Here is a 16,205-nt window from a genome sequence, read left to right on the forward strand (position 1 = left end):
GAATCAATAGGTGTCTTTCCAGAGATCTAAATCAATCTGACTTAATAGAAGATGGAGAGTGTACCTCCCTTTTCAGTGGTAGAGAACACTTCTTTTGGGTGAGTCTTAGCATCACTTTTAGGGTGAGGAAGGCAATGATACTATCTAGACTAGGGTTAAGAATCAGCCTATCAGTCAATAGATATTTATTAATAAGCATCTACTTTGTTCTAGGCAATGTGCCAAATGGTCGGGATACAACGAAGGTTAAAGATAGTCCCTGATCTCAAGGATCCTACAGTATAATAGGGGAGACCACATGTAAACAACTTTATACAAGCAAGACAAATACAGAATACATTAGAAATAATCAATAGAGAAAGACACTAACATTAATGGGGGATCAGGGAAGGATTCTTGCAGACAGTGGGATTTTAGTAGAAGGTAAAAATAAGTAGTTATAGACTTGAGGAACAGCCAGTGAAAATGCATAGAGTTAGGAGATAGAGTGTGCTGTGCAAGGAACAGCAAGGAGGCCAGTGTAACTGTCAGTCAGTCTGTCAGTCAGTCAGTCAGTCAGTCAAAAAACATTTTAAAGTACCTACTATTCACCATTCATGGTGCTAAATAAGCCCTGGGTATAAAAAGAAAGGCAAAAGACATTTTATAATTTCAAGGAGGTCATAGTCTCATACAGGAAACAATATGCAAACAACTATGTAAAATTATATGTATATGTATATATATATATATATGAAATAATCAACAAATAATCAAGAATTAAGAGGGATTTGAAAAGGCTTCTTTTAGAAGGTACTTTAGCTAAGATTTGAAGAAAATCAGAGGGCCAGGAGGCATAGATTAAAAGGCAAAGCATTCCAAGCATGGGGGACAACCAGTGAAAATTCCCAGTCAGGAGATGGAGTATCTTGCATGAGGAACAGCAGCAGGCCAGTATTGCTAGGTTGCAGAGTATGTGATGGGGTGTAACATGTAAATGTTGTAAGGGAAGGGGGTAGAACAACTTGTAAAACCAAATAGAGGACTTCACATTTGGTCTTGAAGGCAACAGGAAGTCACTGGTGTTTATCGAGTTGGAGGGAGGGTGACAACATAATTAGATGTGTGCTTTAGGAAGATCATTTTGACAGCTGAGTGGAGAATGCACTGGAGTGGGAAGGGACAGGGGAGGCAGGGAGACCAGCCAACAGACTCTTGCTAATGGTCTAGGTGTAAAATGATGAGGTACCTTACAAAGGTGGTGACAGCGACAGAGGAGAGAAATGGGCACATTTGAAGAATATTACGAAGATAAAATTGGCAGGTCAACAGATTGAATGGGAAGGGAAGAGAGTTGAAAAGTCAAGGATGACAACTAGGTTGAATGAGAATTTAGGTTCCTGGGTGGACTATTGATAATAACAGGGAAGCTAGAAAGATAAAAAAAGGTTATGGGAGAAAGAAAACTCAGTTTTGGACATGTCAAATTTAAAATGTCTACAGAATATCTAGTTCCAGATGCCCAGTTAGGCAGTTGGAGATGCAAAGCTGGAGTTCAACAGATAGGCGAGAAGTGTATAAGTAGATTTAAGAATGAACAGTATAGTGTTAATAATTGAGTCTTTGGGAGCTGATGAGATCTCTGAGTAAAAAAAGCATAAAGGGGGAAGAGAGCTTAGGCCAGAGCTTTGGGTGACATGAGGTTAGTGAATGGAGACTTGAGAAGCAACAGTCAGGTAATGGGAAAGATAACAGAGATTTGGAGGTAGGATCAACAAAACTTGGCAACTTATTCAATGTATGGGAAGAGGGACAATGAGCAGCTGAGGATGACCAGAAAGTTGTGAAACTGAGTCACTGGAAGGATGATAGTGGAGCTCTTTGCAGATATATTGAGTTTCAGATATCTGTGAGCTATACCACAGGAAATGTCCAACAGGAAGTTGTTGATGTGGGGGCAGCTAGGTGGCACAGTGGCTAGAGCACGGGCCCTGAATTCAGGAGGACCTGAGTTCAAATCCGGCCTCAGACACATAACACTTACTAGTTGTGTGACCCTGAGCAAGTCACTTAACTCCATTGCCTAACAGAAGAAGAAGAAGAAGAAGAAGAAGAAGAAGAAGAAGAAGAAGAAGAAGAAGAAGAAGAAGTTGTTGATGTGCAGCTGCTTCATAGGAGAAGGTAAGGCTGGATATAGAGATCTAGGAGTCATCAGCAAAGTGAGCAAGACAAGAGTTTAGAGAGAAGAGAAGAGAGTCCAGGACAGAACTTTGACATTTACCCACTTTTAGATGGAACGACATGAATGATGTCTGAAAGGAGATTGGATCTAGACAAAGGAACTAAACAGGGAAGAGGAAAACAATGAGAAAACCATCATGAAAAACTGAGCAAGAGGTTAGCATCCAGGAGGATAGAGTAGTCAGTAGTCCTGAATCCTACAAAGAAGTAAAAAAAAGAATGGGTTTAAGAAAAGGCCATTGAATTTGGCAATTGATAAATTGTTAATAATCTTTGAGATAGTAATTCAGCTGAGTGATGAATTCAGAAACCAAATTTCAAGGCCTTGAAAAATGATAGAAAAGGAAAGGGAAACAATAAGTATTACCAGCTTTTTTCTAGAGCTTTGGCTGTGGTAGGAAAGAGCTATGCTATCTTGTGGGGTTGGTACAGAGATAGTGAAGCATAGGGGTTGCAAGTGGGAAGAAACCTAAGCATGTTTGTAGGAAGATGAAAAGGAATTAGTAGAAAAATGTTAAAAATCAGTGAGAAAGGATGGTTGTGGGAGTAACTGCAATTTCAAATTTCTTTGTATATATTTTGCTTTTATATGTGTGTTGATATTTCCTCACTAGCAGAATGAAAATATCTTTTAAAAAAGTGATTATTTAATTTTTGTCTTTGTATCACCAGTGCTTAGCATAGAGTATGGACCATGAAAGACACCCAACTGATGCATGTTCATTGAATGAAGCATTAATTAGAGTTTATGTATTGGGGGAGAGAAGATAAATCAGGTCAGCAAAGGAGAGATAAGCATACTTAAAATGGAGAGATGATTATGTTCTAATAAGCTCAGATAGACAAAGCAGATATTTCAAGGAAATTATTTTTGTCTGTGACTTCACATGGTCAATAAAAATAATTTAGGGCCCATTTGACTGGGTATTAGGATATTTGAGCTCTGGTCCTATTTCTGTGATTAGTTGTGATTTATCTCATTACTTTGTTTATATTTTGTTTTTATTTATCTGTGTACCTCTTGAATTCCCACACTTATCCCCATCCATAGTCAAACCTAGGTAAATTGAAGGCAGAGACCATTTTATTTTTTACTTTGTTTGCTTTACTGCCTAGCACAGTGCTGGGTACAAAACGGACACTTAACAAGTATCTGTCTCCAGTCCTCTCGCTATCATAGCTACCTTGTGTCATATACACTTCTTATTTACTTTGTCTTTCCCAAAATGCAGCATAAAGAACTACACTCTAATACTACTACGCGGACCTGAGCTAAGCAAGATAATTGGAAGAAAACTATCAACTATTTCTTTCTAGACATTATTTCTTTCTTAATAGAAGCTAGAATAGCATTTGCTTTTTTGTCTACCATGTCACACTGTTGACTGATGTAGAACTACAGTCTGCTAAAATTCCCAGGTTTTTTTTAGCAGAAACAGTCATATATTCACAAGTTCCCCATTCTATATTTGTAAAGTTGATTTTTGAAACTCATTTATCTCCATTAAAGTGCATTTTATTCAATATAACTCATCTTCTAGCATTCTGGGATATTAACTGACACATGAACTCTCATAGTATCTAAGAATTAGAAGGAACTTCTAAAGCCCAATCTCTGTTTCAAGACTTCTGGTCAGGGATCTCACTTACTTCTCAGGGCAATCCATTTCATTTTTAATGTTATTGTGATTGTTCAGTCATATCTGATTCTTTGTGACTTTATTTGGGGCTTTCTTGGCAAAGATACTGGAGTGAGTTGCCATTTCCTTCTCCAGCTCATTTTACTTACAGATGAGTAAAGTGAGGCAAACAAGGTGAGGTGATTTGCCCAGGCTCAAGTGTCTTGGGCCAGATTTGAACTCAGGTTTTCCTGATTCTGGGCATGGCACTCTATTCACTGGACTACCTAGCTGTCCCAGTTCTCTTTTAGATACCTTTGATGATTAAAAGTTTTCTTTTACATTAAGCAGAAATTATTTAATCTTCAACTTCCACCTCTAATTTCTATTCTGCCTTCAGCCTAGGCAAGTAGAACAAATCTACTAATTTGTTAATGTTTTTGCTACATCTTTGGGCCCAGTCCCAGTACCACATCATCCATGAAGTCTTCCCTTATGATCATGATGTGCCCTTCTCCCATGTCCCAATCTGAAAGCACAATATGCTTTCTTTTCTGTCAAATTTCTCATAACACTTTACCCGGACCTTTCATTTGCATTGATTGCTCTCTGCTTATTACATCTTGGTTATTTGTACACTTGGCTTTTCTCTCATTATAATATGAATTCCTTGAGAATCTAATGCCTACCTTCATATCCTTAGTTCCTAGTACAGAGTATTGTAAACAGTAGGTACTTAATGAAATAAATTGACCTCTTGGTACCTTATCTAAGTTCTACTTCCTTAGCTTCCTTTCATCTGCAAAAACTAATATTGCTTTCACAGCATTTCCTTTTCACTAAAAAGAGGAGATTAGGGTAGATGACCTAAGAGGTCCCTTTCAACTGTTACATTCTAGATTGTTTGTTCTGTTTGTTAACAGTGCATGTTAAGCATTAGGGCCAGCCTTACGCATAAGCCAGAAGCAGTCTTACATGGTGTCTGTTTTACATGGTGCTATTTCAGAGGTACTAAGAAAGTTCATTCCCATATTCCCAAATACCACCTTCATCCATGTGATTTTTACTTTTAGATCTTCATCCCTATAGCTTTAAATGTTGTCCACATTAAAGCACATATATCTAGGGAGAGAGGAAATAATTTATATTATTATCAACATTTTAGCCTCAGTGTGAATCAGTTTCAAATTCTATGCTAAAAACAGGTTTTGATCAAGGAAGGATCCACGAGAGCATATAGATGCCAGGGGTGAGGGGGAACAGGAAAAGGATTACTTGGTACAGTGGGTCTAGAAGTGGGAGGCTGAGAAAACTTTGTTCATTTCACAGTTTTCCTTCAGGTTGCCCCCAACTAGAAACTGCTATAGTATTATATAGACACAATAGTTATTCCCTTGCACCTTGCAGTTAATTGAACAAGACAGACCTGACACGGATGCCCATGGGCAGGACAGAGACACAGTGTAGTTAAAATGTTAAAGCAAGATATGTGAGCCATATGGTTCGTGCATCAAACATACTTCAGGGTAGTTAGTGTTCCTTTCAGGTAGAAGGCACAGGGAGATTAGGAAAGGAATTGTCAGAGTTTCATCTTGAGATTAGACATGGCAGATGGTGCTGCTAGAGCTTTTCTCATCAGTACTGGAAGGACCTATAGAGAAGGCGAAATTTCAGGAGTTATTTAATGAAGAGAAGTGAACCACATAGTGCTGGACAAAAAGTGACTTAATTCATGTTGATAGGCCAAATAAAGATACTTCTGACCAAATAAATCCAATTTGAAAGTAGAGATGGACAACTGTGTAGATGAAAAGGGAGGGAGACCTCTGAACGATTGTTAAGGACAGGGTCACCCATGATTAGATAGAAGGCTGGAAGAAAATAGGATATCGATGTGAGCCTAAGATCCTAGGACTGATCATAGGTATGAAAGGAACCTTAGAGAGTAGCTAGTCCAATCTCATCATTTTACAGATGAGGAAAGTCGGGAGAATCTATAATCTCTTGTTCAGTCTTTTGCAGTTGTGTCCAACTTTTCATGACCCCAATTGGGGTTTTCTTGGCAGAAATACTGAAGTAGTTTGCCATTTACTTCAGTGCCATCCAGTAGCGCCTGATCTGTAATCACTGCAGCTCAATTTTCTTGTTGGACTTTCTATTATTGAACTACAAATTGATCTACAATTCAACTACAAAAGAAACTGGTTTTGATATAAAAATGCAGCCCTTTCCTCAAAGAATAAAGCCAGGACTACATTCACAACACAAAGCTTCAAACAGATGAGGTTTTTTTTTTCATCCAAAATGGAACATTATAACTTAGCTAGTCATCACAATTATATCACAATTCAACTGCACAATCCATAGGTGCATAAGTTCCTTCTATAACATCTTATATATTATATAAAGTAAAAGTCTGGTATGGAACAATTAATCTAAAAAGAGAAGTTGTTAGTACTCAATGAACCCTAGCACTTGTATTATAAATGGGTTCTATTATATTTAAGATTTTTAAAAATATGTTTGCACATGATAAGTGATTTAGGAAAAGGTTTTGGTGGGTCCTGGTGTGTGGGTGTGTATGTATGAGTGTGCATGTATACAAGTCCAGGGGTCATGAAAGAAATTCAAGTTACCTGGAAATTTCCCCCTTTCCCATTTTTCATTGAACTCTGCAAAGATAGGCTCGGCATACTACATACTCTGCAGTTTCAGAAGTGAACATAATCTTCTTCCATCAGCAGTAGGAACAGTAGTAGTAGCAGTAAGAATAGTAGTATCATCTCGGGTATCTCCAAACTTGAGGTCTGTAAAACACTTTCCTTATTACTGTATCAGTTAGTTATGGCAAGGACCAATAAATATTCCTATTTTCTAGATGAAGAAACTGAAGTTCAGATACTTTTAAGAACAAATGAGATGCTATTTTTAAAGCATTCAGCACAGTGCCTTTCACATAGTAGGTGCTGTATAAATGCGTGTTCCCTTCCCTTTCTGTTTTAAGTAACTTGGCCATGATCAAAGATTAAATAGTTTTTGACAGTAGGATTCATATGCAGATTTTTTAATTCTTAGTTCAGTGTCCTTTCCATTACACCCGGCTGTCGCTTCATTGTGAAACAAAAGAATTTGACCTTAGCACCTATGAAAAAAAAAGGAGCTAGAAAAAAAAATTGTATTGTACTGCACAGTTTGATCTTGAAGCATCTAGTAAAACAGCATTGCTCTTTGCCAAGCTTAACTCTACCCTGTAATTACCAATTTATGTCCCTTAGTGTTATATATTCCTGTCCTAAGTGTGTGTGTGTGTGTAATTATGTCAGTAAGTCTATATATACACCCACACACATTTGTGTAGGTGTCTGTGTGTTTGTGCCAAAAGCCCAGACAATGCAGACCCTTTTCAATTGTTCAGAATAATCAGCTATTAAGGTTATTAGGAAATAGGTTAAGGGGAAAGGGAGCGATGCAAAAAGGGGGAATGGACAACAAACAAATGTGGAAAAAAACATTAAGGTCTATTCAAAAATAACTGAAGTGGAGTAGTGTACTTTGAAAGAGGACTTACATGAATAGGTTATTCAAATCTGAAATTAACTGAATTTTGGATAAGCACAGTAGATAAAATAACAAAGCCTGTAAGATGGTCAAGCTTTTAGTGTTGATAACACTAAAAAATGCAAAGAAATATAGCAGCCCTAATGCTCACTTAGACAGGGATTTGCAATTCCTGATTATGTGAATTCAGAAAAAAAAAATCTAAATCAGAGGCGTTAAGGTGGCACAAAGACACTGGGTGGTTTAGTGAATAGAGCACTAGGCCTGGAATTGGTAAGATTTGAGTTCAAATCAGACTTCAGACCTTAAGTTCAAATCAGACCTTACTGTGCTATTTCTGGGCAAGTCACTTAACCTCTACCTGCTTCAGTTTCTTCATCTATAGGATGGGGCTCATAATAAATAGTACCTATTTCCCAAGATTGTTGTGAGGATCAAATAAGATCACATTTCTAAAATGCTTAGTACAATGTTTTGCAAATAGTATTAACTATTATTAATGCTTATTATTTATTTGCTATATTGTTATATATGATTATATTAATATGTAATTATTGTTACATTGTATATTTCATAGTTATAAGATATGTTTTCATTTATTTATTATTAATGCTTATTAATGCTTGTTTCTTTCTTTTCTAAATTCTGGTTCTCCTTTAGCCTTGGACAGTTGCCTTTCTGGGCATTGTTCCTCTCCTCTATAAACTGAGGGGATTAGATTAGATGATCTCTTTAGAACTTTCAACTCTAAATCTATGATCCTCAAATCTTTTAAGATCTATAGGGCTAGAAGAGAACATTTCAGCCATTCAGAACCTCCATCCTTATAGGTCTCAAATGATCTTACAATCATAAATTTGGAGCTGAGAGGAGTCTGTCGATGTCATCTAGGGCAAGCCCCTCATTTTACAGAGGAGGGGAACGAGGTCCAGAAAGGCAGAGTAATTGTCCAGGGCCACACAGGTGGTAAGTGGAAGGAGCAAGATTCAATGTTCCTATCTCTAATGGGTCATAAAGCTAAGTTCCTTGTGATTCTCAGAGTTGTTTCTTTTAAAAAAATTAATAAATTTTAAGAAATTTCTTACTTATTTCAAAAAATCTATGTTTTTGTCATAGTGTGTATTCATTTCCACTAACACAAATATCAGTCCCTCTAAACATTACTATCCAGTCTCCATGATTTGCTATGGCCAGAAAAACACATTACTCAATGCCAAACATTTGGCCATGTACCTCTCCAAATTTAGCAAGGCTGGACCTTGTATAGTTCATCACTGGGCTGGACTCAAAGCCATCATAACATGGTAGGACCTTCCTGAGCTTACAGCTTCTGGGATAGCCTTTGGGTAACAAAGGTTAACTCTATCCCATGATGAGACATTGGGTAAAATTGTATTGGAGAAAGAAATATATAATAAAGGGAATTTGTCTTCCATGAAATATTTATAATGTATGTTTTTATAAATGAAATAAATGATTAAAAAATGAATGCAGTTGTGTTACCCATAAAGAAACAGATCACAGATAGCATATTGTAGTTTTTACGTATCATCATGGACCCTTCCTCGGACATTGTGGCAAAGCCTAGGGACCTCTTCAAACACATCATATTAAATGTTATCAAATTCCAAAAACAAACAAACTAACAACAGCAAAACTGAAGTCACAGACCCCCAAATTAAAAATCTCTATAACATTGATACATTTTTTTTTCAAAATATGCTGACAGACAGAAGGTGATACAATACAGTTAACAGAAAATTGTGGGCAACAAACCATCTTTTTTTACACTAAATCCTTTGTTCTCCTTTACATCTGCACTCATTCTCCACCCACCACCTTCATACCCTTTTGTCACACCCACCTTTATAGCTTCCATCAGATGAATAGAACATGATGCCATGCCAGCCCATATTTCTACAAACATAAGAAGTCCAGACAGTAGGGATAGCCCCTCCCATAAATCTCAGAATAGGAATTGTTCCCATGTCCTTTATTGTTTCTGCCTCCATATGATAGTGAAATTTTGAAACATGTATTTGGGAAATGTTATGATTCCCTCAGATCCCATGCAGTGTAGAATCCTGCCCACTGGTTATCTGGCACATGAACAGTTTTCTCCCAGGCATATCCTTGATAACCAGGCCCAGTACAGAAAGGATATAGAAGTTGGAAGCTGAACAAATGAAAGTCTTCAGCCAATACACACTCATGCCAGAGAGTCTGGGGCTGACTGATTTACAGTCTAATATAGCTGCTCAAGGAATTTTTGCAAGCACAACTAGTCCAACTTGAAGGAAACATTTCATTCATTTGTTTCTTTCATTAATTTATAATAACAGGCACTGATAAAAAACATACTATGCAGTTTTAGGAGATTCAAAATCAGTAGATTACTACTTTTATGATAAAAAAGTTATAGTCAGGAGTAAGCGGTAAATCTCTGTAATTCTCCTACATTCACCTTCAAAACAACCACAAAACACCACCCCCAAATAAATCCTAGAACAGCAGAAGCTGCAGAAAGATATAGCCCAAGAAACTTGGAAGATCAGAAAGAAAGGTCTGTCTCACTCGGTAAAAGGGAAACCAACTCAAGGTTGTTGACTTGTACAAACTTATGCAAAGTGAAATGAGCAGAACTAGGAAAACATGGTACATAGCATCAGCAACATTGTGGGATGATCAACTATGAATGACTCAGCTCTTCTCAGCAACACAATGATCCAAGACAAATACAAAGGACTCACAAAGGAAAGTGCTATCTATAACCAGATAATGAATTGATGGACTCTGAATGCAGATGCTTCACTTGTTTTATTCTATTTCAAGTTTTTTTTCCCTTTTGATCTATTTCGTCTTTCACAACTGTTTTACATGATAGCACATGTATAACCTATATCAAATTGCCTACCATTTTAGGAAGAGAAGAGGGAAGGTGGGGAGGGTAAAAAATCTGGAACTCAAAATCTCATAAAAATGAATGTTAAAAATTGTCTTGACATATAATTAAGAAGAAAATAAATAAAGGTACAGGGACCAAAAAAAAAAGCTTATAATCATGGAAACCTAGTACCTCCTCTGAACTTTGTTGCAGCTTCTTAATTATATAACAGGGTAGGAGCAGGGTCCTGATCAAGGTCAGCGGGCTCAACCTGGCAACCTTTCTATGAGTTTTAGTGTTAGTTTATATGCTACTAAAAAGGGGGAGGATTGCCTTGCTATCTTCTTAAGCATTATAGTGCCTATCTTACAGTGTCTTGCTCACAGCAAGAACTCAGTAAATATTTATTGAATGAGTTAATCTAGAAAGAAGACCATACCATCTATCAACTAGTGAACAATTGCAAGAGGATAATAATGAAGCCTCAACTTTAGTTAGATAGAGATCTGTGTACTGCCAGAAGCCTGAATACAATACAATGTCCAGTATGGAGTGGGGTAGAGTTGCTATGGGAAATTATATTAGAATAAGTAAACCTTTAGCCTAATCCTGAATGGACTAATGGAGATTGGTAGAAAGATGATTTAGAAATGTTCAGCGTGGCATGATGGAAGAATAATTAAGAGGGATAAGAAGAATGGAAATCCAAAAACAAGTATGTACTTCTTATGAAGGATGAAGTTATCCTTTTATGTTCCCTTTAGGACTTGATAAAAGAAATAAGGCAAAACTAAAGAGATCTGGAATTACAAAGTTGAAATAGATATATCTAGGTAAACTGTCTTCCAAAAAATAAAATAGAAAAAAAAAGCCATTCCTGTCTTCAGATGAGAGAGGTAGGACTGTGAAGAAGAGAAATTGAGAATGTCCTGACCTTCCACAACCAATAAGGTCAGAGTTTTGAGTTTTCAAGTTAAAGAACTGAATTTAGCTTGGATAAAAATGGGAGTGGAAAGAGAATGATAACTGATTTGCGGGTGGGGGAATAAGAGACAACAAGGAAATAAAAGAGAAATTAAGGTGTTATCTGGTTGAAGAGTCTGTGATCTCATTGACAAATCACAACTCACCCATATCTTCTCATCCTGTGGAAATTTTGTTTATGTCCTCTTATAAATCTTTCACTAGAAGTTCACTCAGTTTGCTAGTGATTTCCTTCTAGATCCAATTACATTGTGTTACTTTGCAGGGAGCACACAAGTTGTCCAGTAATTACCCTCACAAATAACCAGCCAAACTCCTTTATTGGGGTCATACACCACAACAACAACTTCCTTTATGCAACTTCTCTCATGCAAACTTTTGTTTAAAAATGTGTTTCAGACTACTCACACTTAAGTCTGATGTTGGGATTTGTGAGTCTTTGGCCAAGACTGCCTTTTCTTTAGGGGGTCCCAGCCATGCTCCTCAGTTTAATTCATTCTCTGGTTTGCTCTACCTCCTCACCAGCTTCCTTGACTCTTCTTCCTAACTCCTGCTTTCCAGTTTCTCTTTGTTTTGTCTTCTATTAGAATGCAAGCTCCTTCAGTTTAGGAACCATATTGGTTTTGTTTTTAATGCCTGGGACATAGTAAGTACTTAATAAATGTTTGCTCCTTCTTTCTCTGTCTATCTCTATATACTTATTTCTCTATTCACCCAACCATCCATCTGGTTCAATATGAATCTATACATCTATATATCTATCTCTGTTGATATCCATCTCTCTATCTCCATCACCCTTTGAGTGTCCTCAACTGAAATTCTTTGGAGATCATTACTCCAGTATTTTCAGATGTACAACATGCCCAGAACGATACTGATGTTAAAATAATGGTTCTTTCTTTCAGGGGAGATTTGAAGATCATTAAAATCACTACGCAATTTCCAAACGCAACTCAAGATGAGACTCTCCTAATATTCAGTTTTTGTCCATCTGTGAAGTCTGTCCATCCAACTGTACGTCAGAGCCTGGACAACAGGCATGATTAATTTAGCTGTGGTTTTTTTGGTTTTTTGTTTTTTTGAGATATAGGCCACATTCTTTGAGTGACTGTGGATTTCGTTTAGGAAGAGCTTCCCTGTCCTGGCCCAGATGTGATAAGCACAATAATATCCTCAAAGAGAAGCATCTGGAGGACCTCACCATCTCTTAGGGAATTCCTCAACACTTGGACTTTAGCAGACAGAGTTCAAAGATTCTAAAGACAAGAACCTTCAATTAGAGAGCAATGTAAGAAAGGGGTATTTTTCAGACAGATGAATGGAAACTTTAGAATAAAGCTGGTTATGCACTGATAGGAAAAATGTAATTCACTTCTCTCATTGCTCTTGGGTTCTTCTGTTAGTATTATATGGAACTTCTTTTTATAAAATTAGTATAAGATGAAAAACAGCAATCTTTCCTGTGACAGAGAAGATAATTTCTTTAAAATTTGTTCCTTTGATTGAAGAAAGCACAAACCACAAATGATTTTTTTTTCTGAAAACAGAAACACTAATTCAAAATCTGTACATGGAGCAGTAACTATGTACGTGGTATTGTGCATGGGTCTTGGGAGAATAATGACAGAAAAGGGGGAATGCTGATGTATCTTAATACAATTACTAGTGAGTTTATAGCCTAGTAGAGAAAATATCACATACAAGTAACTATATTAAAGGCAAGAATGCTGTTAGTGGGGGAAATATTGGGCAGCTAACATGTCAGATAAACGTTAAAGTTAAAAAAAGATCTTTGACAAGCCACAGCAATAGGGTAAATCTAGTTTAGGTAATAGGCAGTAATGAGAGAATCAGAGACATCTAGTTAAACCAATACCTAAACAAGAATCCCTTCTACAATAAGCCTAACAAATGAATAGGAAGGACTCAGCTCATATGGGCTCATGAGAGGCAATTGTTCAGTCGTCAATGTATTTACACCTCAGAAATTGGCAAATATTACAAATCATGGCTTGATTTATTGTTTTGTTGAATGCCTAGACTTAAGAAAGTGATGGAGAAAATGTTGATTGTGCAGATTAAGCTTAAAAGTGGATTGTGCATACAATTTTTTTTCTGGGCAGCTGGTTTTCAAACATCATCAGAACACAGCTGCAGGGACTCCTCTACCTCCCAAAGTCATTCTAATTTTGGATGGCTCTGATTGTTATGATTTTATACACACACACACACACACACCACACACACACACACATATATGTATGTATGTATGTATGTGTATATATATATATATATATATATACACACATATATGTATGTATGTATGTATGTGTATATATATATATATATATATATATATACCACAAGCTTATATTTTTCTTTTTAACATTCGCCCATTACTCCTAATTCTGATTATTGAGTCAGCCACAAGAGGTATAACGCCTCCTCCACATAACAGACATTCAAACCCTGGAACAGTTACCCTGTTCACTCAAATCTTTTATTCAGGCCAAACACCCAGTTCCTTCAACCAATCCTCTTGTGATATAATCCAAATTATCCTTTAACTATCTTGGCTCTTCTGGTCATATGCTTTTAGTTTATCAATGTTCTTCCCAAAATGTGATAGCCAGAGCATACCACAATTTTCCAGAAGTGACCTGACCAAGGGAGAGTAAGAATTGAGTTGTCTCTGTGGTCCTCAGCAATGTGCCTCTCGCTGAAACTTAAAATGAAGTTTTTGAAATTGTTTTATTTTTATTTTTAGTTTATGGAGTAAAACACATTTTTATAACATAGTGTAATAAAAAAGATGATTGCACATGAAACTGCAAATCCATTATGTACAATTTCTTATTCCTTTTAAATATATAATGGAGTTATTATGTAAATTTCTTTTTTATCCCTTTTTTCCTGCCCATTACCTGGGTTCCAAAAACAAACAAATAAACAAGCAAAAATGGGGCAGGGAAGAAAGGCAACAGTTCAATATGGATAAGTTTTAGGGATTTTAATATACTCAAAACTCAAGAGGAATTGACACCGTGACATGGCAGTCAAAATAACTGATGAGATCTCAGTCTCCAGGAGAAGAAGCATAGCATCCCTAATGAGAGGTGATAGCTCCACTTTACCATTTCCTTGTCAGGACACATTTTGAATGGAGTTATGTACTCATTGCCATAATTTTGAAGGATATTATTTTACTGTAGCTCATTCAGAAAAGGGAGACCAAGATGATCAAGGACTTAAATCCATGTCAAAACTAGGATGAACTTAGAACTTTTAGTCTGGGAAAGAGAAGACTTTAAAGAGGATGTTGTACATGTATTCAATTGTTTTCTGTTTCAGTTGGATTAGATTTACAACAGGTATAATTCACAGAGGAAAAGAACCCCATTCAAAATAAACTTGTAACACTCGGCAGTGTCCAACAATGAGTAAGGTGGTGTAATACACCGTTATGGGAAGTCTTCTATCTGAAGATCTTCAGTGTCAAAGACATAGGACCTCCTGAGGAACTTCACTCTCTTGAAATGTTCCAATTGTTAGAAGTTCTTTTTCTTTAAATTGAATCAAAATCTTCCATTGATTGGTCCTAGTTTTGCCCTCTGGGGCTAAGCAGAATAATTTTTCCTTTAAGTGACAGAATTTTAACTATTCATCCCTCTCTCCTTCCAGGTTGTTTCTTCTAAATATTCCTAGGAATTTCAATCTATGTATACTATGAATTTGAGTTCCTTTGTTACTCAAGTTGCCCTTTACAGGATATGTTCCAGCTTGACATCTTTCCTAAAATGAGCTCCCTGGAACTAAACACAATACTTCTGTGTGGTATGACCAAGGCAGATCTCTTTAATTCTGGAAACTAAAAATCTATATATAACACCTAATTTAAAATTAGCTTTGTAGGCTACCATGGCAGGTTCTTGATTCATATTGAGTCCACCAAAATTCTAGGTACTTTTATTATTGATGATTTTCTAGTTATACCTCCCTCAGCTTATGCTTATACAATTCATTTCTGAATTCACGGGAAAAAATTGTGTCAGATAGTTAATGTGGTATAATAAATGGAGGGCTAGCCTAAGAATCAGGAAGAACCTGCTTCTGATGCTCAGTGACTATTAATACGGGCAAGCCATTTAGACTATTAGTACCCCAGACAGTTATTAAAGACTTTAAGGTACAGACAAGTTGTTAATCTGCACTGAAGGAGTTTCCTCACCCTTCACTGATAAAATTACAGTTTCAGAGCAAATATAGATAGGTATATATGCATACATATACATAAATACATATTAATATATGCATGTGTATATTAAAATTCATCATCACAAACTCTCTAAATATTTTTGGACCCGAAATCCATCTCTCAAGAAATCAGGTATCCTACTCAGCATCAGGTCATCTGCAGATTTCATAATATCTATGCATTTTCAAAGTTGTATCATTTAATAATAAAGTTGATAAGAAGGGAGCAAAAGTATATATCCCTATGGTACTCCACTCAGTTGACATCACTCACCCTCCAGGTTAACATAAACTCATTTATCAAAACTCTTTGTTTCTGGTCATTCAACAAGTTTTAAATTCACCTAGCCAATATGCACATTTCTATCTTGTCCATAAGAGTGTCTTTAGAAACTGAAAAACACTTTACAGATTCAGGGGTGGGGAACCTGTGGCCTTGAGGCTACATATGGCCCTCTAGGTCCTCGAGTATGGCCCTTTGACTGAATCCAAACTTCACAGAATTTGTTCTGTAAAACTTGGACTCACCTCCATCCAAGACCCTGAAAGGCCACATGTGTCTTTGAGGCCACAGGTTCCCCACCCCTGGGCCTAGTCCAATACTTTGAATAAATTAGGACTGAAGGATTAGATGATTCGTCAGTTGTTTCAGAGAGAGTTATCAGCAGAATCAAGATTAGAGGTAA

Source organism: Phascolarctos cinereus, unplaced genomic scaffold (assembly GCF_003287225.1).
Source record: "Phascolarctos cinereus isolate Bilbo 61053 unplaced genomic scaffold, phaCin_HiC Scaffold_4;HRSCAF=312, whole genome shotgun sequence".
Classification (NCBI taxonomy): Eukaryota; Metazoa; Chordata; class Mammalia; order Diprotodontia; family Phascolarctidae; genus Phascolarctos; species Phascolarctos cinereus.